Source organism: Megascapheus bottae, chromosome 26 (assembly GCF_031878675.1).
Source record: "Megascapheus bottae isolate mThoBot1 chromosome 26, mThoBot2.hap1, whole genome shotgun sequence".
Taxonomy (NCBI): Eukaryota; Metazoa; Chordata; class Mammalia; order Rodentia; family Geomyidae; genus Megascapheus; species Megascapheus bottae.
In genome coordinates this window covers 8396600-8423087 of record NC_143534.1, presented here as the reverse complement: position 1 = coordinate 8423087, position 26488 = coordinate 8396600, and the positions used below count along the sequence as shown (strand labels likewise).

The 26488-nt window shown below is 35.7% G+C and overlaps 1 long non-coding RNA gene across 2 annotated transcripts in view; it reads right to left on the bottom strand.

Annotated features, from left to right (window-relative positions):
* Positions 1-26488, bottom strand: part of LOC150045909 (uncharacterized) — a 58786-nt gene that overhangs the window by 7846 nt on the left and 24452 nt on the right. For both annotated transcript variants that reach the window (XR_016532747.1, XR_016532748.1), the window contains 2 exons: positions 15692-15784; positions 4913-5000 (listed from right to left, as the gene is read on the bottom strand). This is a non-coding gene — a long non-coding RNA (uncharacterized LOC150045909). The remainder of the gene's footprint in view (positions 1-4912; positions 5001-15691; positions 15785-26488) is intronic.

Here is a 26488-nt window from a genome sequence, read left to right as displayed (position 1 = left end):
ATGTTTTCCCCATTAAAATTTGAGTAAATTGGGCAGAAAAGTTTGTGCTGATTACAAAAGGATTTCTTTGTTCCTCCAACAATTTCATTTCTCAAGTGCTACTCAATATGAAGTAACCTCTTTGGCTAGGCCTTTTCAAAAATGACACATTTTTAGTGCAATTATAAACAACATCTTACTTAGCCTGTAGTTAACAATGAGTCTTTTAACAATTCATATTAAGTTTAAAAAATAACCCCAAGAATAAGATAGAAAATCAAATAAGAACTTAAATAAATGAATAGTAAAATTAATTAATTAAAATTAATAAATTGATTAAACATTCATTTGAACGATGGTACACCTTCTCAGTCAAGATCCTGCAAGAAAGATCTTGTTAAAAATTCACCTTAGAGTTGATTCATGAACAATTCCCAGAGGTGGCTGTATACAAAAAGGTGAAGGCATGGGAATAAGATTACCTAAGTTCAAGTTAAAAGACTAATTCTCCAGTCTTCTGCTTTCTTCTAATGGGAGTAGTCTCCAAAACCTTAATTGGATCGAGAAAGGACACATGGCCTCAAATCCTTATCCATTTCTTTTTCCTTTGCAAGCATGTATGATAAGGTTTAGCTTAACAAAAACACTAGCCACAGAACAGTAATATAAAGAAACAAATGGCAGTCTGATAAACAACGCACTGTGACGCAAGTTATGTGAAAATGATCTTGGCCTTAAAATCATATAGTACTTGTGGGGGGAGGGTAATGGGTACTAAGACATGTGAAAGGGTATCAATGTATGTGAATTAATGCACCTTCTATCTGGCAAATATCATGTAACCCTTTTACTAATTACAATTTAAAAAAAACCTAAAAAAAAATCATATAGTACTTTCACCCAAAGGAAATATTTCATAGTACTTTCACCCAAAGAAAATATTTCATAGACTTTCTTGGGCATCTTCAAACTGCCAGCTTAATCTCACAGGGAGCTATGACCACGTAAGATAAGCATAAGTTGAACCTTGAGGCCCAGACATGGATCAGACACTGGAGATGGATAACAGGTGAGTAGTCTATAAAACAGATACAATGCACTCAAGAATGTTCTTTCTATGCGGGCAACATGGAAGAGGATAGTATAAACTCCCATTACACGACTCAGCACAGCATGCCATTTAAAGCTTTTAACACTGTAGATTTCTAGAATTTTCCAATTAATATTTTTGTACAGAGGCTGTAAGTGAAACCATGGCAATCAAGACCACAACAAAAGGGTTAAAAGAGTGAACGCTTTCAACATCAGGGTGTCTCAAGAGACCTTATGTCTCTCCAAGGCCTCACAGCCAAAGTAAAATAACCACAACTGTGTGGCTTGGTGTCTGCCAACTGAGGTCTTCTAATGCCATAGGTTTTGTTACCTGATGTCCTTCTCAGATCACTTTATCATTTCCTACAGAACCAGACAAAACTGTATGTAGATATCTAACAGAAGTCTTGCTAGAGACTAAAATAATGGATACTAAAGTTACTCCCTCCCATACTCATTGACCCCATTTAAATGCTGTTGATATATCCATCCATCCATCCATCTGTCTGTCTCTTTATTTTTCTATCCACACATATACATATGCATCTATGCTTGCTTGTGGGGATATTGTGCGTTTTCTAAACTGAAGTTAAGTCTGTGAAATGAACAATAAGAAATAGCTGCTTCTATTGAATATCTTCATCCTTAACAACCAGCCTCAGGCCAAGTGTAAAGAATGTGCAATCATCTCCAGTGTGTGCATGAACATAACAGAGATACTGCTTTTCAGATATAGTTGTGAAATTTCCCTGCATGTTCAAAAGTTATATCGAAGTAATTCTTTATATTCAGTGCTTCTTTGCAACTCAATTGCTGCTGTGACCTTGAATAATGTAAGTAAATAGGTCAAGTAAAGCAAGCTCATGGGTCTATTTTGTATTGTCCTTAAATCAAATTCTTGTAAAGAACGTTACTGGGGGATATTCCCATGATCAATGTGGACGAAAAGTGTTATGTGTGTGAGCATGTGTGAGGGTGAAGTGTTTGAGAACGTTTTAGCAGCATATCAAAATTTTCATTTATGTCATTAATCTGTAATGAAAACTACTATGTCTATTATGTACAGTAAGGATTGGGACATAAATATATAAGAAAATGGCCTCTGCCCTTATGGAGTTTATAATCTAATGGGAACTCATCTTGCTCAAGAATATATGTGCTCTTGAAAACCTACATCAAAAATTTGTTTCTTAAAACAAACTTGCAGTCAATTTTCACCCCAGTGAAATTGTCTTCTTTCTTCTGTAAGCATTAGAAGCAATTGTGTGGAGAAAAAAGGGTAGGGTTGACAAAATGGGAGAATTATATTGCATTGGGAGGGTAGAAACCAGTCTTATTTTATAAACTGCTCTATTTTCAATGATTACTGGACCACACAAGCTTTAAAAATTCACTTTTTAAAGTGCTGAGTTTATACATAAACCACATTGTTCATTTTTCACCCCCACATGTGCTTTCTGAGAACTCACATCGTAAAATGCCCCAGTCAGATACCATTTGCATGCAAAGACAACAATAAAATACTTACGGGGGGGGGAAAATGTATCTTTTAACACTGGACTGCAAAATGCAGGACTAAATAGTAAATAAGAAGAAGCCTTTGAGGGGGAACTAAATGAAAAATTAGGTGAGAAGGAGCCTGCCGAGAGGAGCCAACAGTGCATGATCAAAGCCTGGCTGAAATAACCTTGCCTATTAAACATAAATGCTAAGAGCTGAATGCTGGCAAGGTCTGAAGATGGTGCTGGCATCTGACTGAGGCGATTAAAAGTATTCTGAAGGAGGACAAAGGTGGTGATTATGAAGTGCAAATCCCAATGAGATTGGCATTCTACTTACAAGCATTAAACTTGTTCTTTTCTACTAGTACCTGCTTTGACACAATAACTAGCAAGCCAAGAAATACAGCTAACCCACCCACATTGAGTCAAATCTGACTCACCACTTACTGTGTTAACACAATACTTAGCAGGGCCATCTATAACTTGTTTTTAATTGGTTGAAGATATTTTATTACTGTGAACAAGCATGAATAAATAGAAATATTTCCTCCTGTACCATTTGCATGAATTTCTGTAAGTGTACTGACACTTTGTATTTTAGTTTAATTGTAAGTTCAATCTGAACTCGAAGATGAGATACAAAATAGCAAATCGTTGGAGACCATCCATTAGTATAAATTCTTTCCTGTGGCAATTGATTCCGAGTTCTCTGTGGATGGGATCTCTCTATTGGCTCATTTCTCTATAGCTAAAGGAGCTTCGGTAGGAAACCAGAAGACAGTACTTAGAAAAGAGACCTGGGTTACGGTGAGGAAAAACTGTTCCATTCCCAGTGATAAAATACTTTTTGTTCCCCAATCGCTTATTATCACAGCAACCAATATCTCTAATAACAAAGAAAAATGCATTCAAATACTGCATTGATCAATCTTGTCTTCAAATGACAAGTAAATGGGGAAAGGGAAATCTACAATGTGCACATGGGAAAAACTGATTGATGTACTCAATAGAAGACTTAAAGGCCTCTTTCAGTGGAGTATATTCAACTGATGTATTGACAAAAAGCTGAAGTAAATTTCCTTTTGGTTTTAAACAAATTCTTAAGAAGAGTCACTGTTTTAAATATTATGTGCAAACTGCAAGATCTCTAACCAGGCAAAAGTTTAAGAACTTGATGTCCAACTTTACTTTTAAGCTTATGAATTATACGTACATACAAATAAAATATAGGAAAATAGATATTTCTTTTTTTGCCAGTCATGGGGCTTTCCTCAAGGCTAGTGCTCTACCACTTGATCCACAGCACCACATCCAGCTTTTTTTTTTTCTATGTATGTGGTACTGAGCAATCGAATCTGGGTCTTTGTGCAGGCTAGGCAAGCACTCTACCACTAGGCCAAACTCCCAGCCTGAAAATAGATATTTCTTATTTTTGGACAATTACATAAGCTATGTCCATGCTGACCAGAGAATATTTTGAAGAAAAGAATTTCTCTCTTCTCTTGAAAATTAAAAGGTATTGTCTCAGTGCAGCAGTTTTTAACATATATCACAAATTCTGTTAAGAAATTATAGTTCATCATAAAAAGAGGAGAGAAGACTGGGAATGGAAACAAAACCCTAATAAAATGACATTTTCAGAAGAAAAGAATGGCTTTCAAATTCTTAATTTGCACAATTAAAACATGGAAACTGTAATCTAACTTTCTGCTTCTGATAAGAGGCTTCTTGATCTCAGGATTCTTGCTTACCATATGATCATTTATTTTTAACTATTACAACCAGATAAGTCTAGATATTACAATGATCCATTGTTGCAGAATTGTAGCTATTTCTTTTTAGTTTTTTCCTGCTTTCTTAGGAGCTAAGCAAGTTCTATGCCCAAGGTGAGTTTCTAAATAGAGTCTCATTTAATCCTCACCCCAACTCTAAAGGAAATGGAATTGCTTTCCCAACATCACTGACTGAAAAGTTTGAAATGTAACTCCACAATCTGTCCCAAATTGCACCGCTGGAAGATTGTGAAGCTTCAAAATAGCTATTCCAATCCCATGCCTGTCTCTTTCTTAATTGTTCACTTTTCCTTCTCTCACATTCCTGAATTCTTAAAGTGGACATCCCACTTACCTACTATTAATTCAGAATATTATTGATTAATATGATCAACCATTCAATTTGTAATCTGGACAGGTATTACAGTTCCTTTGATTGCCATTTGAGAGGTCCACTTTAAATCTTCAATAAAATGTCTTAATCTACTGCTGTGTCAAGGAATCTGACATTCAATCAAACAAATTATGGGCAACAAACTGGATTGTAGTATAATTAAAAGGTGCTACCTTGTAGCCTCAGGGACAAGTCACATGTATAAATTTGTTCAGCAGCCAGCCTTTCTCTGCATGCGTTGATACTGAAGATTACAGAGTCCTAAAGTTGAAGTGAAATTACAACAGGACATTAATGTTTATGTCAAGAGTTATAGCTGCCCATTATTTATCATAAAGAAAGTTGTCTTAAAGATGCTGGCCAACTATTCAACATTCTTCCCAATGATAAGGAGACTGAAGAAATATTGCCAGAAAATAACAGGTTTGTTGTGTTTAATCAGCTGTACGACAATAGGAACTTTCTTAAAAGTCCATGAACTACCTCTGTTTTTTTTTTAATTCTCTGGATTTTCCAAGATTCTCCAATGCTAAATGCATATTCTTTCAACTATCCTTATCTCATTATAGACAGCTTCATGAGAGTTGGACTAGCCAGACATTCCAGAGTCAATGCATCCTGAATTAATTTTCTACTCATTAATTTTGTTATATTGAACAGCCTTCTTTTAAGTTCTCAAATGTTTACTTTTTTCTTTTGTAAAATAGACATAAAATAGTTACTGAGAAATAGCACTCACGAGAGCAATCATTAAACTTGATATAAGAAGTACTTGGAATATTCAATTTTATTCATCACCATCATCATTGCTGTTTTTGTCATTGTCCAGCATCTGTTATAATAATATCATGCCCGGAAATTCCCAAAAGCAAATTCTTCCATTTATTAAATTAGTGAACCATACAACTTAAAAGGAACAAGCATGATATCTGTATTAAAATTAACAGAATAATAACAGTCTGTAAAGATAAAGGTAATGTTTTCAACTTACATGATATTCATCATGATTGGAAATCACATAAGATATTGTCTGTACCAATTCTCTGTTTAGTGACTCATTATTTTTAAACCAAGGCATAAAGTGGATATGTAAAATGGTAACAACCCCAGAAGTCTATAAGTTTTCTGCTGCCCATTAAAAATAACTTAGAATGACCTCATAATAAAACTATAAAATAAAAATTGAATCCCTGGTTGATTTATTTCCAGTTTTGTTGGGAGATTTTATTAAGAGTTAACACAATGGCTCTGTTCTTTTACAACCTTCTTCATAAATCAATTACTAGGTTCTAGTTTAGACAACCTACTCTTTTGTGCTGCTGATAAACATGTAAATAGTAAATGCATTCTAAATAAAAACAATATGCTCAGTACAAGACTAAAATTATATTGTATCAATCTACTAAAATTGGAAATCAAATCACAAATGACTACATAATTGAACACAGCAGAAACAACTTCAATGTTAATGGTGCAGCCAACATTCATTTTTTTGGTTACATAATAAGCCTTTGTTTCTATTCAGTTAATGCGGACTTCTTCTTCAACTTAAATCTATGTGTATTTCCTTGTCTAATTTTTCCCTCTCAAGTTCAATGACTCTTAATTTCTGATTTGGAGAACAAAACATAATTGAAAAAAAATCAAAAGAAATATTTTCCTAGCACAGTAGAATATTGAATGCTGTTTACTGGAAAATTATAATGTAATCGTTGTGCTAATCTTGATAGTTTGTCTTTCCCTTAAGCTAGGATCTAATTATCCACCTCTGTGCATGTTATGTTTAAAACATAGACACTGTTGTGTCTACTCTCTGTTTTCTGTGGCTTCATGGGCTATGAAGTTCTATTAAGTTCTTTTGCTCTAGTTGTATCCATGCATAGCATTCCACTTGTTTCCTGCCCCTTCACCCTTTGCCAATTTTCACATGTACAACTCATTTAGTGGTGATTAAGTTCCTGAATGATAAAGTATTTACAGAGTCCAGCAGCTCTAACAAACACAGACTGCAGCACTTTAGCTCTTATAAAATTAGCCATGAACTGTTCAATCAAGATAGAATTGCATGTATGAAAGGCAATTTGCACCAAAGGTCTCCTAATTGGTCCAATTCCCATTTGTTACCCTCGGTGGAAGACTCCTGCAGATAGAGATTAGTTCTAGGCTAACAAGGTCACCAAATAATAACGCTTCACTAGATTTTTCTTCTGATTAAGCACTCACATCGTCGCACAATAATCTGGAGTCCTTTGCATCAAATCAGCGGGGATAAATATTTTTTTGGAACTGTCTAGTCCAAGAAGCTGGCAGTGGGGTTGATTCTTCTCACTACCATATTTCTTCATTTCTTTTGAAAGAGAGAGAGAGAGAGAGAGAGAGAGAGAGAGAGAGAGAGAGAGAGAGAGAGAGAGAGAGAGAGAGAGAGAGAGAAAACAGCTGTGCCCTAACCACATATCCAAACACACAAAAGTCAAATCAGCTTTTTTCTTCTTTTTCAAAATTATTTCCTCCCTTGATGTATGGCCCATATTTCTAACCTCTTTGTGCTGCCCTAACACTATCACATAGGGCTTAGCTTCTGAGGACTGTAGCAATTGCCTGAGAATTGATTTGATGTCTTTTGTCTATCCCTCCCTTCAGTCCCCAAAGACATTTTAATATGAGCCATGACATTATGATGGATGAAATCTGGCATTTTACTGTAGCAAGGCTACTCCCAAATGGAAAATAACAGCATGTTCCAAAACTGGTCTTCTAGCCAGACTTCTCATCTACAGTAAGTCACATTCCTAATCTCCTTTTGCTTGCCTTTAAAAAATACCCTTCCCACACTTCCTTATGGTGATTATGTAATTCTACAGGCATCATACATTGAAGCTAACTGAGAGTTCCACATTGATATGAGTAAATGTCACCAAAACACAAGGATACTTTTGAACAAGGTATGATGTAGATTTCTGAGCCTAGAATGAAGTCATGTTCTACAGAGACCATTGTCTTCCCGACATCAACTTTCTGCTGATTTTTACAGCATACATTTTTAGAACTGAATAGAAAGCTCTCTCTAATACCAGAAGGTCAGATGCAAAAATAAATCATCTTTATACTTTAATTAGGCATATGTTGTTATTTGTGAAAAAAATATTTTATTGTGTATTAGTTACTGTGATCAACTCTTTCAAAGGTAGTAAAAAATGCAAGTTTCCTAATTATAAGGAAGAGAAAGATTCTTTGGACATTCTACCAATGTATGTAATTAGCAGTACTTACAGGTAATGGTCATAACATTATTGACTTTGATCTCCTAAACGTACAGGGTGGTCTGATGCCTTGAAGCATGAAGACTTCTGGTTGTGTTCTCTGTTTTCTGAGTATTTTTCTATGGGCCCTTATACCCAGTAAAGTGGAACAGATTGGTTTATAGAAAATCAGGAGATATAATAATAAATCATTGGATATAAATATATAAAATATACATGTATGGATTCCACCAATGGAACTCAACATTGACCAGTCATTGATGAATTAATGGAGTGCAGGATTTCCATCTGGTCAATGGTGTTGAATTCTAGGGTCCTGATTTTCCAAAACAGATTTCATGCATTCATTTCATTAGAGAATGAAACAGCAGATTGACATTCCTCACATTCATTCTTGTTTAAACGATAAAAGGAAGAAATCATGTTGATAAACATAGACTCTGTAAATTATTCAGCACATGCATAATTTCAAGATTCAAAGGAGATTGAGCTGAGAATACACTCTGGTTTATGCTACAGACATTTTGTATCAGTCCAGTTTAGTTTGTGTGCATTAATTTGACTTAATTTACTTTTCAGTTTTACTTTTATTTTGTTCACTTTTTTTATAACTACCTCCTTCAAATTCCTTTGACAACCTGAGAATGTCTCGCAGCTGCACGTAATATTAATTACATTTCAAAGCAAACCTTTATTCATTTGGGGGCAATCTGTGAAACAGAAATCTGTGACTGAAACTACTGCCAAGCCAATTACTGGAAAATAACTCAAATATGTCTCGACAGATTGCATTTTTCCTATTGTTAGATTGTTTATTCTGTAGATCAAAAGGCTACATTCACTTTAATTAAACCGAACTAACTCACAGAGTTAAATGTATCAACCCTTCCTGGGGATTATATATGGGTTTATGTAAAGACAGGGTATGCTAATGAAAATTTCTGTATTTTATCTTGTCTTTTTCCTACAAAATCTTTGTTTTTCTAGATGATTCTAGGCTTACTTCATGTCAAGGTATCTTGTATGAAAAAGTCGGAGTGGAAATAACTCATTGGTACTGAAAGAGTTCAGAGAAATTATGCAACACTTAAAGAAATCCACTCTAGGCACAGCTCACTGCATGCATTACCCGAGACTGGTGTGTTCTGGGGTCTGTGGGAGAATGTTTTTGACATCTGATGCTTTGCTCAGCTTTCTCTGAATCATTCAGATTTATTAGTTCCAAAAGAATTGGGAATTTTTAGTATTTGTAATGTTTAAAGCTTTGTAAGTCCTGTTTTATGAGGTTTATAAACGTTCCTTTTTCTTCAGGACAAGCTAATATAGCAATACATGAATATACAAAAGAAACAATAATTGTAATGATTGTACAGATGATATATCTATCAAAAGTATCCTCATTCATCAATCAGTCATCTATCTGTCTCTGTCTCTGTCTTTCTCTCTCTGTCTCTGTTTCTCTGTTTCTGTTTCTCTCTCTCTCTCTCTCTCTCTCTCTCTCTCTCTCTCTCTCTCTCTCTCTCTCTCTCTCTCTTTTTCACACACACACACTTTTAAAATCTGGAATTAGATGGCCTCCATTGGCTCAGGAGGCTGAGAACTGAGGATTATGGTCTGAAGCCAGGCCAGGCAGTCAATCCATAAGACTGTTCTCTTAGAAGAAGAGCTGGGGTTCGAACTGCTCACATTGTGCAGTAATGCTCAGGGCAGCACCTAGGCTCTGAATTCAAGCCTCCGAATGGCACGAGACAATATGTAGTGACCTGGAGTCTCTTATTTGTATTTTGGTCAATATTGCTGCAAAAACCAACCCTCCAGAAGTAAAAACAAGGAATTTAGGGTTGTGAATATCGCCATGCTTTAATTTTTGCTAAGTTTATATTTAATTTTGACTACATCAAGAGGCTAACGTTTATAAAATAAAATAACTCTAAGCTAAAAGGTTCCCTATGTCTTTCACATTATTTGCCAGTGATTTATTCTTTTCACTTCAGAAAATCTTTCAAGAAAATCTTTCAAGAAAATCTTCTGCTCTGTATACTTAAATGGAAGAGAGAATTTCAGTGCTATGTGGTCCAGGAACTTTCAGTTTAAATGAGTATGATAAGCAGTCAAGAAGAACAATGGTTAATGTGTGCATTTCACAAACTAGATAAGGAAAAATATTTTTAAAAAAGTTTCTTTTTTCACATCACTACACTTGTTATAACCCTGGCTTACAACCAGCTTCTCCTGTTCATCAGTAGACCACATGGAACACAGGGGAGACTCTCAAACATTTGTCACTCTCATTCTTATACTGATGACCAAAGCTGTCTCCAAATTCCGGCTTGAGTGAATTTTTAAAAATGTTGTGCCTATCTAGCAACAATTCTAATCTTCCTCGCATAGACTGAAGAAGAGTTATTATTCAACAGAACCCTGGAGATCTAGACCAGTGTTCTGCCCGGAGCTAAATCCCCCTCATAGATGAGAGCATTTTAATATTTTTACGAGATGATAGAAGTACCTCATTACAAATAATAGTTGAATTTTCTCTTCCTAACTTCCCTGATTTAGAACTATCTCAGTTAAGGGGTTAGGAGAAAACATTCCAGCTTTAAAAAACAAACCCAAAAGATATATTCATGTTTTGTAATTCTGGAGACTAGGAATTAAGATCAAAGTGCCCGCCAATTTGGTTTCTGATGGGGGAAGAATTTCTTCATGGATTCGAAACTACCTGTTATCTGTGCATTCTTGTACAAGAAAACAAGATCGGTTTCGTTTGGTTGTTTTCTGAAGGTACTGATTTCATCATGGGGAAACCATCCTTAAACTTCCATATAAACCTGGTTATTTCCCAGCGACCTCACCTCAAAATACAATAATTTGAAGAGTTAGAGATTTAACATAAATATTGGAGGGCAAAAAATATTCATTTGATAATAAGAACTATTTCTGTCCTATTTTCTCTCTATTTGTAGAGCAGTTCAATATCAGTTCTAGCTCTCACATGAGCCAGATTTATTTGCTGGATCTGCACCCCACTATTTTTCTCTCTCTCTGGAGCTAGGGAACTGGAAATAATTGGAAAGTGGGATTTAAACTCTGGTTTAATTCTGACCACAAGGCATACAATGGCATTCTTTGGTAGGTTTGATGACAAATGAACTACAAGCAATATGCAACAGTACACAATAGGTTTCCAAAAATAATTCTTCTATTTAGCAAAAGAAATGCTGGCACTACTAGCCTACTTGGAAAAATAAAATGTACTAAACCAAACAGCCTCTAGCTATACACATGACTGAAGAATGTGAAGTATTTTTAGATGTACATTAATTTTCCCATCAAAATCTATCACTCCAAAAATCATATAAATATCTGAGACTCCTGGGGAAGAATAAAAAGTTGAGGAGATCATAATTAGTCAATCTTAGGTTTAAAAGACTGAAGAATAGCTAATAGAAAATCTTTTATGTATGTATGTATGTATGTATGTATGTATGTATACAATATCCTTGAACTTAGAATTGTAAATTTTTATTCATAAAGGATAGCTGTACTTAAGGTAAATGTACAATGTTCATCTGTTATAACTTCAGGATTCATTACATGGTTAAATCCAGTGCCTGGGCTTCTTCAAGCTCTTTTCTGTCAATGACTGGGCTTCAAAGCAATACTAGATTCAACCATATATTACTCTTGTACTGCATCATCCTGACTTTGGAATTTGCTATGAGACTAGCATGACTTCCTGAGTGTCTTCTTACCCAATCTGTTGAATCTCCCTTCTGGTCTTGATGTCAGACCAATAGTTCAACTTGAAGCTTCTTTCTTGCCTATTTCTAACTCTCCCTCGCCTTTTCCTTAGAAATGTTTACCCTGATGAATTTAAAATTTTACTAAGCCCCATCTTAGTATAGGTTTCCCAGGGAACCAGAATTTTCTTTGCATGTGGCGATTTACACACACACATGTGCACCACTTATAGATTATTGAACAAGTACATACACTTCTATGCAATATAGATTTATATGTCTATGAAGATGCATGAAGATATGTATGTGCACATACTCACATAGATGTGTCTGTGAACACATACATATTTAACCCAACATCCTCTGCATTACATTTTAGGAAAACCTGACTTTCTCACATAGAAATGGTAATAATAAATTAAAGACAATACTAGTGTCTTTGGTTTTGTTTTTATGTAGTTTTCTGAGACAGTGTCTCCCAATGCGTATTTTTGGCTTAGTATTTTGGTATTGATTAGGCCATAAAATAAGTATGTTAGAGGATGGTATATCATGAAATGTATTCCTGATATTAGCATTTGAAATATAAAATTCAAAGCAAAAATGAAGCAAAAGGACATGGTTTATATGAACAATTGCCTAGTCTATTCCATTATATTAAAAATACTCCTACTCGAGGTTTAGTATACAAAAATTTATGGAATTCTTTTTCAGTTTTGAACTGGTATTTTCTGATCTTCTGTGTGTTCAACTTCTGTGAATAAGCTTCAGTCAGGACATTACCAAGAACTTAGCCTGACCCAGAACCAGAATGATTATCTTCACTCAAACTGAGGTTCACACTTAGCAAATTATTATAAGAATCTTTTAATATACACTCCTTGATCATTGACAAATTTCAGACTTGTCATGCCATTTACTGTAAATTTTATCTGATGGCATGTTTATGATCATCAAACATTTCATTAAAAATCCATGAATTTGAGGCTATATTACACATAAAAAAATCTCACAAGTAGACAAATTAGCTGCAAATATGTTATCTGGAAGAAAGTGTTTAGCTATAACTCCATATAGTATTTATTTCAGTATTTTAGAGTGTAGTGATATTTCAGTGTAATGCAAACTTTTTAATACTTTGATTTAAAGATCAATTTTGATAATATATTTTAAGAAGTTTTGTGGAAATATAGATTCTTTTCATATTACATATGAACTATATTGGATACAAAATATATTCATTTTTTATATTTTGTACAACTATAGATCAGTCTCCACATAAATATGATGAATTAATGCCATATCTTACATTCTTTCAAATATAAAATTTGCCTTTTGTTTTTTATCTTGTTTTAGAAAACCCAGTTAAGTTTACAGCCTTCTAACAATTCTATAAAGTTTAATTTTTCAGTGCAAGTGTATCCCAACCCTTTTAAAGTCTGTATTTTTCAACATTTTTTTAGCACGAGTCATGCCTTTAACATCACAAATTACATTAATTTTAATCAGTAAAATGTAGCCTATTTGTAGATCAGGAAATATATTTTCTGAACTATATACTTCTACAAAATAGGGTTAAAAATGTATTTCAAATAATTTCAGAGCTTTGCAATACCAAAAGTAATCAAAAAGGCCAGATTTTCTTTCTATTGTCTACTGAGAATAAACTAAAAGTTTTAATAAAGTATTGATATAGGTATTCCTTTAGGCCTTTTACTGATGGTATGAGAAAAATAGTGTTTTTCTTCTTTTGTTTATATTTACTAAAAGTTAGATTATGTTAGCACATTAACAGATTAATCAATTATCTTGATATTAAACACAATTAAATGGGAAAATATATAGGATAGAGAATGACATGGACACTCTTGTCTTTCTTCATGACTCATCAGAGCCTGCTGGAATCTAACATCCTTTGCTCTTGCTTGCTCTGTGAGAGATCATGATTCGGGTTGGTTATACAAGGGAGGTAAGATGAGCTGGGGCACATGTGTTTCATGAAATTTGCATTTTTGAGGGAATGTACCTCTTTTAAAAGCTGATAAAATCCCAAATCTCTCTCATCCTAGACTTCAAACAGTTTTACAAAATTCAAAATGCAAAGAATGTCAAAATGAAACTGTAAAATATCATTCCCTTTTTGAATGTCTTTTTTTTAAGTTATTGATGCGTAATATGGCACAAGCTCCTCATGGGATAAGTATTTGACAGCTTTGAGGAAAAGTGATCTCACCAGTCCCTTAATCCATTTTTGGAGCTTATGCCCTATGTAGCTGGATATACTTAGACAAATAGGCTGGTAGCCAGATATATTTTCTGAATGTCTATGGATTGCAAGCCAGCAAAGAATATTCAAACAAAAGGAACCAGGAATGAATAGCTGGCTCACAGAGTCAAACACCAATTGATCTGTTCATTATTAAGCATCCAAAGCACTTGAATACCTACAGTATTTTGGAGAATTATCCCAAGATGATCTGTAAGGACAAATCATAGAGGCTAAAGCAAAACTGTCATGAATTATGATAAAATCTGAGAGTCCACCTTCAAACATTATTTAAATGCATTGAGTATCTGTTGTCACATTCCTTTCTATTCATGGAAGTCCTACTGGTGTCATGGTATTTGGAGAAGGGTGTTTGAGAAGTATTGAAGTTTAGAGTTAGATGAGATTTGCTACCCTATATAATAACAGACTATAGAATTTGCCCTTTCCCTATCTGCTTTCTCTGTCTCCATCTCTGTCTCTCTCAGTCTGACTGATTGATGTTCTTTCCCTATTAGTACACCACCTGTCTTCCCTACACAAATCAGGAAGAGAAACTCTAATAGGAACCTAATCAATCAGCACTTTTGTCTTGTAGATCCAGCCTCCACAACAGTGAGACCACAATCTATGTTATTCTGTCTTGGTAGTCCCTTTTGACTATGACAAGTACTTTTAACTTGTAGTTCACTACTTCATTTTTTTTCTATTATTGCCGGTAAAGAAGATAACCAAAAGAGTTCTAGTGGTATTCATTATAAACCTTACTGGTGTGAAACTTAAAATAACCCATCTGGCATTAGGAGCTTGATGGAACTTTGATTTATGCAATCCTTTCTAAGAATGGTGAGAGTAAAGAAAAGAATTACCAGAAAAGGAAATCATACATATTTCATGGTCAAACTAAGCATTCCTAATCTAAAAGTATAAAGTCTAAAAGAATACAAATTGCAAAACTTTTGGGATAATATATTTCAAAATCCAAAGCACCATCTCAATCAAAAAGCCACACAATATTGTGAAGACCCACTTGGTAATTTAGACGGGAACCATTTTTTGTTTCATAGAGCAATGCCAGTGAAGCAAAGGATATTTTGGATGCGTCCATTTCACACTCGATATCAATTATCTTTGTGTGGCCACAAGAAATGCTTGAGGCCACACATCTAAAGAGAATATGTTTACTTCATTGAGACTTTGGTACCCTGAAAATTCGGTAAAGGCTGACTATTAAAATGTAGGGTCAGTGCTAGTGCATTTTGGGAGCAAGCAAGTGAATTTTGAAACACCAGCAGAGGGAGAGAGAGGAGGGTCAAAATATATCCTTAATAAAAACACTTAGCACCTCCCAATAATATCAGCCTGGGGAACAAGCTCTGAATATTTGAACTTGGGGAACATTATCCAAGTTCAACCCATGGCATATCCCAAGCTTGTTTCCTAAGAAGGACTTGGCTCTCACAGGAAATTCAAAAGCCAGAAGATTGAGAGACTTTTTTTTTTAGGGAATTAAGATATAGAGTTTCCAATATGCTAATTTTATGTGACTTAGGAAGGAAACCAGAAAATCTATCTGGTGATGGAAAATCTAAGCTTGCATTAGTTAATGTGGTCTGATCTGGACCTTTTGAGAGAAATAATAAGAGAGAGAGATAAATTGTAAAAAATGGCACATTTACTCACAAATGAATGATTTCTTGCCAACATTAAACCCTGCTCACTTCTTTGCTTGAGGAAACTTCTTTTTGCTGAGGCTTTTTGGAAATCCTAGTTCAGCTAGATAAGGACAATAATAAATGTCTTTTCAGATGAGATTGTTTCCCCTGGAATCTAAATTATAGTAATAATGCATGCATGCTTTGTCATTTCCCTGTATATAAACTTGCTTGCATTTTATTGTATCAAAGTCTAGAAGATAGGACAAAATGAAAAACATTTCCATATGTCTCTATAAATAAATATGTGGAAATTTGTTTTGAACCAAATTACAGGGAGAGTATCAGAATTTGACATACCATGCATGCTAAAAATTATGCATATATAGTTAATCTCCTATGAAGGATGATATTCCATTAACACAAAGACATGTTCCTCAACAGTATAAACAAGAAGTCATCCCACAGACATGAAACTAACTTGTTAATTAAAAAGTTTATGAATATCAAGGTATACCATGCTAATTATAGTCAGAAGCATGATTTATATAAAGAGTAGAGGAGAAATCTGTGCATATCCCTCAAGAGGAGAATTATATCTAAACTAACATTGTCTTTTATGTGGGTTAGTCCAATTGCTTTGGACAGTGTAGGGAGACAAGAAAATTATGTGATTTTAATAAGGAGAACAAGTATCAGCAGCCTGGGGACTGATTCTAAGCCAACTCAGACAGTGGGTGCAGTATCTTCCCAATGCAGGCTCACACAGTTTAAAGAAAGAAAACATTAAAGCCAGGCATGATGGGTCACGCCTGTAATCCTAGCTACTCAGGGGGCTGAGATAGGAGGATCAAGGTTCAATGCCAGCCTAGGCACAAAAGAACTCTTATCTCCAATTAACTTCTAGAAAATGAGAAGTGGGGCTTGGCTCAAGGGTAAGGCTGTAGCCTTGAGCTGAATTGCTTAGGGACAAACACCAAGCTGTGTTCAAGTCCCATGACCAACATAAAAGAGAGAAAGAGAGAGAAAGAGAGAGAGAGAGACAGAGAGAGAGAGAGAAAGAGAGAGAGAGAGAAAGAGAGAGAGAGAGACAGAGAGAGAGAGAGAGAGAGAGAGAGAGAGAGAGAGAGAGAGAGAGAGAGAGAGAGACAGAGAGAGAGAGAGAGAGAAAAGAAAGATAACGTTAAGAACAGGTAGACGACTTAATGTGACTAGAAACAACAGGAAACATACCTATGCTTGATGTTCAGAGCTGCTAGAGAGTAGCTGAAACATTGAGGGGCAAGTACACACAAAAGAGCATGGGACATAAAAACAAATGATCACTATGCAAATAGTGAAATGAAACAATGTATTGCTTACAAGAGATACAGATAAACATAAGAAAAATAATGAAAAAGCCAAAACAATAAATATTTAAAAATTATTAAGTAGCCAGGAGCCAGTGGCTCACACCTGTAATCCTATTATGGAGGCTAGAATTTGAGGATTATGGTTCAAAGTCAATTGAGCAAGAAAGTCTGTGAGACTATTTTTTTCATATATTTTTATTGTAATTAATAGAAGGGTTACATTATATTTGCCAGATAGAAGGTGTATTAATTCACATATATTGATACCCTTTCTCATGTCTTGGTCCCCATTTCCCTCGCCCTCACGCCCACCCCTCATCTTGTTTTCCCCTCTTCCCTATCCAATTTCAAATAGCCAAATACAAATATATCCAATATATCAGGTAACAAAGTGAGATACTGTAACAATATGAGATAACCAAGGGACAGCAAAATAGATGAGAGAGAACATAGTACATGAAGGACAACAATCACTCATTATATGGCTTTTGATTCTATATCCTAGAGGTCCTTTCATTTAGCGTCATACTATATGGCCTTATGTATCTAGGTTTTGCTCTATTGCAAATCTCTGCTAGGAGACCCCAAGGTTTCTAATGATTATGACAAATGAGGGAAACCATTGAGCCTATCATCCTTTGAGTCTGGCTTACTTCACTTAATATTTTTTTCTAAGTCTTTCCATTTCCTAACAAATGGGGCAATGTTATTCTTTCTGACAGCAGCATAGAATTCCAAGGTGTACAAATACCACATCTTGTTGATCCACTCATCAACTGAGGGACATCTGGCTTGGTTCCATATCTTCACTATGGTAAATAGTGCTGCAATGAACATTGTTGTGCTAGTGGATTTAGTATGTCCTTGTTTCTGGACAATTGGGTAGATGCCTAGTAGTGGAATTGCTGGGTCATAGGGGAGTTCTATGTTTAGTCTTTTGAGGAACTGCCATACTGCTTTCCATAGGGGTTGAATGAGTTTGCACTCCCACCAACAGTGTAGTAGTGATCCCTCCTGGCCACATCCCCTCCAGCATCTGTTGTTATTCGTTTTCCTGATCCTGGCCATTCTAACTGGAGTGAGGTGGAATCTTAGAGTTGTTTTGATTTGCATTTCTTTTATGGCCAGAGATGTAGAGCATTTCTTCATGTGTCTATAAGCCATTTTTATTTCATCTTCAGAGAAGACTCTCTTTAAGTCTTTGGCCCATCTTTTGATGGGATGGTTGTTTCTTTGGAGTTTAGTTTTGGAGTGATTCAATTTTTAGAACTGTTGATATATTTTGGATATGAGGCCTTTGTCGTTGTATGGTTGGTGAAGATCTTCTTCCATTTGTAGGCTTCCAAATTAATTTACTAGCTATGTCCTTTGCCCTACAGAATCTCTGCAGTTTAATGCAGTCCCACTTATCCAGTCTTTCTCTGATTTGTTGTGATTGTTGGACCTTATTAAGAAAGTTTTGACCTGTGCCAAGGAGGCCTAGTGTGTCTCCTATTCTTTCTTGTAAAATTTTAAGTGTGTCAGCTTTAACCTCGAGGCCTTTGATCCACTTGGAGTTAATTCTAGTGCAGGGTGACAAAGAAGGATCCAACTTTAGTTTTCTGCAGGTGCTTAACCAGTTCTGCCAGCACCACTTGTTGAAGAGGCTGCCTTTTTTACATTCTATGTTTTTGGCTCCCTTGTCAAAGATTAGGTGGCCATAGGTCTGTGGTTTAATATCTGGGTCTTCAGTTCTATTCCATAGGTCTTCAGGCCTGTTCTTATGCCAGTACCAAGGTGTTTTGATGATTATAGCTCTGTAATAGACTCTAAAGTTTGGTATTGAAATTCCTCCAGCGCTGTTTTATCTGCTAAGAAGTGTGTTTGCTATACAGGGTCTTTTATTATTCCCTATGAAATTTTGGATTGCCTCTTCTATTTCTTTAAAGAATGACATTGGGATATGGATGGGTATTGCGTTGAATTTGTAGATAGCCCTTGGCAAGATTGTCATTTTCACGATATTGATACTTCCAATCGAGGAGCATGGGAGGTTTTCCCATTTCCTCAGTTCTGCTTTAATTTCCTTTTCACGGTTTTAAAGTTTTCATTAAAAAGGTACTTTAGGGCCAGGAGTTTGGCCTAGTGGTTAAAGTGCTTGCCTAGCATGCATGAAGACCCGGGTTCGATTCCTCGGTACCACATACATAGAAAAAAGCCAGAAGTGGTGCTGAGGCTCAAGTGGTAGAGCTCTAGCCTTGAGAAAGTCCAAGGACAGTGCTCAGGCCCTGAGCTCAAGCCCAGGACTGGCAAAAAAAAAGTTACTTTATATTCTTAGTTAAGATAATTCCTAGGTACTTTATTTTCTTTGAGGCTATTGCAAAAGGAGTTGCTTTCCTGATTGTTGCCTCATTCCTCTCACTGTTGGCATAGAGGAAAGCAGTTGATTTTTGAGGGTTAATTTTATTCCCTGCTATCTTTCCAAAGTTTTGTATCAGCTCTAGGAGCTTGGGAGTGGAGTCTATAGGATTCTTTAAGTACAGAAACATGCCATCTGCAAAGAGGGGTAGTTTTTACTTCCTCTTTCCCTATTTGGATCCCCTTTATGCTTGCTTCCTGCCTTATTGCACTGGCTAGGAATTCTAGTACTATGTTAAAGAGGAGTGGAGAGAGTGGGCATCCTTGTCTTGTTCCTGATTTTAGAGGGAATGGCTTTAGCTTTTCGCCTTTAAGTATAATACTAGCTGTGGGTTTGTCATACACAGCCTTTATTATATTGAGGAATGTTCCATGGATTCCTAGTTTCTCCAGAGCTTTTAACATAAAGGGGTGTTGGATCTTGTCAAACGCCTTTTCCACATCTATTGAGACAATCATGGGATTTTTGTCCCTGCTCCTGTTGATGTGTTGAATTATATTAATTGATTTGCGTATGTTGAACCAGCTTTGCCTCCCTGTGATGAATCCTGTTGGATCATAGTGTATAATTTTTTGATGAGTTGTTGTAGACGGTTGGCCAATATTTTGTTGAGAAGTTTTGCATCAATGTTCATCAATGAAATAGGTCTATAATTCTCTTTCTTTGATGAATCTCTGTCTGGTTTGGGGATGAGGGTTATGCTGGCTTCATAGAATAAGTTTTGTAAAGAGTCTTTCATTTTCAATTTCTTTGAAGAGCTTGAGGAGTATTGGTGTGAGCTCTGCTTTGAAGACCTTATAGAATTCGGCTATGAATCCATCTGGCCCTGGGCTTTTCTTAGGTGGAAAGTCTCTTATTGCCATTTCTATTTCAGTGCTTGAAATAGGCCTGTTTATTTGGGTTAGTTCTTCTTGGTTCAGTGTGGGTATGTTAATAGCAGCTAGGAATTCAACCATGTCTTCTAGATTCTCAAATTTGTTGACATAAAGGTTTGAAACGTATTCCCTCCTGATGCTCTGGATGTTAGTAATTTCTGTCGTGATATTACCATTTTCATCTGTGATTTTGTTTATTTCGGTGTGCTCCCTTCTTTTTTTGGTAAGATTTGCTAAGGGTCTGTCAATTTTGTTAATTTTTTCAAAGAACCAACTGGGATTAGGGTTGGTTTGTTGCTCTTTTTCCAGAAGCTTAGGTGACACATTAAATTGTTGGTTTGAGATTTTTTTTCCAATTTGTTATTATAGTCACTTAGAGCTATAAATTTTCCTCTGAGTACTGCCTTTGCCGTGTCCCAAAGCAGCTGGTATTTTGTGTGCTCCTTCTTGTTAAATTTCATAAACTGTTGGATTTCTGTTTTAATCTCTTTGATGACCCATTGGTGATTCAACAATATGTTGTTCAATCTCCAGGAGTTACAGGGTTTTTGTTGTTTGAAATTGGTGTTCAGTTCCAATTTGATGCCCTTGTGGTCTGAGAGAGTGCAAGGAATAATTTCAGTGTTTCTGAATCTGTCCAGGTTTCTTTTATGCCCTAAAATGTGGTCTATTTTGGAAAATGATCCATGTGCTGCTGAAAAAAATGTATATTGTGTTGTTGCTGGGTGGAATAATCTGCAGATGTCTGTTAGATCTAGTTGGTCTATACATTTGTTCAATTCTGAGGTTTCTCTGTTGAGGTTTGCCTGGTTGATCTGTCCATAGGTGAGAGTAGTGTGTTAAAGTCACCAACAATCACTGTGTTTTGATCTATGTATGGTTTCAGTGAAAGTAAAGTTTGCTTGATGAAGTTCGGTGCTCCGGGATTTGGTGCATAGCTATTTAGGATAGTTATGTCCTCCTGGAGGAAAGATCCCTTTAGTAGTATGTAGTAACCTTCTTTGTCTTTTCTCACTAATTTTAGTTTGAAGTCTATTTTATCTGATATGAGGATGGCAACTCCAGCCTGTTTATTGGGGCTGTTAGCTTGATAAAGTTTATTCCAACCTCCACTTTCAAAAAATGTTTGTTTTTGGGGGGTAAGATGTGTCTCTTGAAGACAGCAGAATGATGTATCTTGCTTTTTGATGCAACTAGATAGTCTATGTCATTTAATTGGAGAGTTAAATCCATTGATATTGAGAGTCAGGATTGAGACTGTGAGAGTCTGTGAGACTCTTATCTCTAATTAACCACCAGAAAACTGGAAATGGATCTAGAGTGCTAGCCATAAGCAAAAGAGCTCAGAAACAATGCCCAGACCTGCTCAGACCCTGAGTTCAAAGTCTACAATGGAGGAGAGAGAGAGAGAGAGACAGAGAGAGAGAGACAGAGAGAAAGAGAGAAACAGACAGACAGACAGACAGACAGACATAGTTATATACAATGATCATGTTTATTAAAAACACAAGACAGACTCATTAGTGCCCCTTTTTGTCAAAATGAGTAGATACTAATATCAAAAATGTTAAAAAAATACAGAAAATTAGTAGTTTTGAGCTTGGGTCCTTGAGAACTCATTCTACATTCACAGTTGGTGCTCTGCCACTTGAGCCAAGCCTGCAGCCACCTTTTTTTCTGGATCATTGGAGACAGATTTTTCACTCTTCTGTCAAATCTGATTTCAAACGGTGATCCTCAAATCTCAGCTCCTGAATATCTAGGAGTACAAATGTGAGCTGTACCAGCTAATTAAATGTTTTACTATGGCATTTTGATGCTGTATGTAGACTATACAAGTTTCGCACAAGTCCTAAAAGCCTCCTTACTAGTTAATTAGCTTGGATTTTATATGGGTTTTCTCTTTCTCATTATTAATTTGAACAGATACAGTCAGGTATGTGCAGCTCCATATACTAGCTTATACATTTTTGGAAAATGAGCCTTGTATATTAAAGTAGGGTTCTTTTCCTATTTAGGAAAAAAATAAGTTTGTTTGAAATGAAAACGATCACAGTTGAATATAAGAAAACAAGTATTTTGAAATTACAATGTATGCTTTTACTTTTGACATAATTTCATAAAACATAATATACAAAAGACCTAACTTGGAAGAAGAAAGACATAAAATACCTTTTATTCATTGAATATATATGGTTGGGTTGTGATATTTACGAAATTTAGTAAGCTTGACTTGTTAAAGTTTTTGATAAAATTTACATCTCATTTGTAAGTGAAATGAACTATTTTATTATATATTTAATGTAATTAGACACGTGAAAAAATTTTAAATAAGTTTAGAAATATAATATGTTTGCATCTTCCCAATATTTAAAACACATAGCTATGTTTGATTTATGTGTGTGTGTGTGTGTGTATGTGTGTGTGTGTGTGTGTGTGTGTAAATATTGCATCTTCACTTTAGAGACCATCTTCCAATTTCTTCTATAAGATTTTTTTTTGCCAGGTCCTGCGTCTTGAACTCAGGGCCTGATCCCTGTCCTTGAACTTTCTCAAGGATAAAGCTTTACCACTTGAGCAACAGCATCTGCTGTTGAGCAGTTGAGCAACTGCTTTTTCTAGGTATGTGGTACAAGGAACTTGTGCCTGCTAGGCAAGCACTCTACCACTAGGCCAAACTCCTGACCCTTTCTGTAAGTGTTTTGCAAGATTTTCTAAGCTATCTTGAGTGGATATATATTTTTTTTCAGGAGAATGTTGCATTTCATCTACATTTTCAGATGTATTTCCTTCAGGTTGCATAGAGTAGTCTTCCCTTATACTTCTGTCTCTACATAACCGCATATCTTTATGCATTGTTGAAACTACTTATTCAGATTTAGAGCTTTAACAGCCTTGTCAAGTTTTACCATTTCACTTTCAAAGGAGTCTATTTTGGTTTATTCTTTGAGAACCTTCTCTTCTATCATTTCATCTGATAACCATACAGCAGCTTCTCCTTTTCTTTTGTTTATTTTATCTTTATCAACCGTGTCCTCCTGTGATTTCCATAATTCATTATCCGCCTTTTAAAATATTAATGCCTGGCTCTAAAAGTCCTCTTCCTACCGTTTTAATCCCTGTACCATTCCGTATAATACGGATAAAATGTTGAGCGAATTTCAGGATGACATTTCACTTCATTTTTATTTTTACGGTGCCTCAAGGAATACTGAGGTAGCAAAACCCACAGTGGCTTTGGGGACCATTCCACGAAGATTAATAGGACTTTCATCTTTGCTTTGGCAAGTTCATTGAACAAAGATTGTCAACATGACTTTCCCCCATCGGGTTCGGCTCCAAAGTCTTAAGGGCTCCCTGGGGATGGGGGAAGGGCCAGAAGTAGGATGCCAGGATGACAACAGACTTCCCTGCAAGGACTGGCATGGCTCTTTTGCTCTATACAGTAGGTGCCAACAGGCTCTGCCGCCGCCAACACTCTTTAAGTGGCTGCCTGGACAGAGGATAATGTTTTTATGCTCTTCAGAGAATTCGAGGCCTTGGGGAAAACGTAATAATTTATTCTTGCACCTGACACTGGGCTTTCTTCTACTGCTCTAGTTGTTTTCAGCACAGGCGTGAGAGGAGGTGGAGGCGGGGAAGATCTTAAAAAGCCTTATGCAAGTGAACCTCTGTCATACAGATTTTTTTTCTCTCTTTCTTGGAAGTATTTTTGGACACTGCTAATTATCAGCCTTTCCATGCCTACTGTGATAGCTACCTACCTTGTGCTGCTGGAATTGCTTCTCTCAATTGGAACTTGTATCACTCCAAAAGTAATCTGTCCCCCCACTCGCAAAGCCATCCTTTAAATTCATCCATTTGGCACAGAAATATCTTTTGTTTAGAACTTGGGGTTGGGGGGGACAATTTATTGGTTACAAAATCAGAAAGAAGTCTGCAGGAGAGCCTGTAAGTCGTCCTTAAATCAAGGAAACCTATTATAAAAACATAATCCCTTTAAAGTATCCATGGCTCTGCCTGGAACAAAAGCTTCATATAAATTGTCCTTTGGTTCCTCATTTCAGACTTTCCTTAACCTTTTGTTCTGACACCAGCTGGAGTTGACAGTGATTGGACCTATTTTTGGTCATTTATTTTTGCGTTCTGTTTTGCAAATTTACCTAGATGATTTCTTTTAATTAAGTGTCCATATTATGAAAGACCAAGACGAGGTAGGAAATATTAGATACATACATTTTATCTTGCATATGCTAATGAGCAGTGATCCATTCTCTAATTGGATACATTCGTTTAATTTCATATTTTATTCACCATTTCTGAAGAAGGGGAAAACTTTATAGTAGACTTGAGGAGAAAATTGATGGAGCACTGGGATTCTTTAGTGAAATAAATTTCTGTAATTAAAGCCAATCTGCAACAAACCCATTATCAAAAATAATCAGGAATGATAATTAGCCATTTAACATGCAATAGCGACAAGATAAGGTGGTGGTCCCCCTAAAAATCCAGCAAGGAGGCTGAGGAAGAAGCTTGACTCCTGGCCAAAGAATCAGGCGCTTATTTCCATATTGCTCCTGTTGGGAGTAAGATAAATGTGAGAACTCAGCATCTGTGTCACAGAGTTGCCAAGCACATCCACTGAGTGACCATTCTCTTGGCTTAAATAATAAAACATATTGAAAGAGGGTGTAGGAGTGGACCAACCCCTGTAATGTCAGCATGGGGAGAGATGTGGGCCAAGCTTGTATCACCCTGCAATATAACAGCCAATTAGTCGTGTAATTGCATTTTGACAATAATAAAAAAAGCAACATTGTGTTTGGAATCCTGCAAATTTCACATATCTCTACAGCAAATAACAAGCTTGAATAAAGGTGAAAATATCAATTTTCTTTTTGCTGAGTTTTCTTGTTAGGAAATAATTCATGACCCTCCAAGATAACAGCTTAAATATAATAAACAGGAAGGAAAAATGAAACCTCATTATGATTAGCTTTAATACACGGAAAACAAAATGGCCAAGGACTTGTCACTGATCAGTGGGAAAGATGGCTTTGTGATTTTCTGTAAATAAAATCTGTGGCCTTTGTTTATGAGCAGGAAAAAAGATAGTCATTTATATAAAAGAATTCTTAGACTCTGTGGAATATGTTAAGTCCCCAAGATATGTTAGTATAGACAATAGTTTTGTTTTCAAGAAGAATTACCATCATTTATCTTACTTCACTCAGGCATCATTAAAGCCAAAGATGGGTGAAAGAGAAAAACAGGATAAAGTGACACGAAATACACTACCATGTGAGAGAGATACTGCTCACATCAAAGACAAGGCTGATTTTGAGTAGTTTTATGGTTTCAGTTTTAAAACCATAGCTAAGTTTTTACCAAAAAGTACATTGAAGTGTGATTTACAGAAAGCATTGTATAATATCCAACAAGAAAAATATGAGTCCAGATGTACTAAGAAGATCTCTAGCTATTTTCCAGATGATGTAGGTGATAGTTTATGATTTCTAACTTGTTAGTCCCCCAGGCCACAGTTTCTGAAGTGTGGTGCTAAGAGCATTAGCTCATAGGATGCTTATATATTTCAGAATACTTTGTCAGCAGATTTGTTAAATTTCTAGAGTGGATAACGAGTTATGAATACAACACAGCTCAAACTATATTCAGTAGTGAAAAATTAACACCTTCTCCAGTAGTGTATTAAAAATTCTTGCCAGAACAGTCAAGCAAGAGACCAATGTAAGAGGCTTACAAATAAAAAAGAAAATTGAAATTATCACCCTTTGCTCCTAGCATGACCATTCTATACCAAAAATTTTGCATGCTTCATCAGAAGCTGTTGTGATTAAGACAGTGATGTATTGGGTTTGATCTCTAGACACACACTCACACACATACATAACACACAACTCAACAAAAAAATAAAAAATAACTGTACAAAACAATGATCTTAAAAAATTAAAATAATAACAATCCTATTGATAACAGCAGTAGAAAACAGTTTAGGAATCAATTTAACCAAGAGTTATATAGCCTGAATGCTACCAAGTACAGAAGTTGAGTAAACAAAATTGAATAAAATACAAATAACTAAGATAAAGATCTTGTAAATGTGAATTAGCTTTGTGTGATTTATGCAAAATTTTAAAGTGCCATTTTTTTCATTATAAAATCCTAAAATTAAAGCAGAA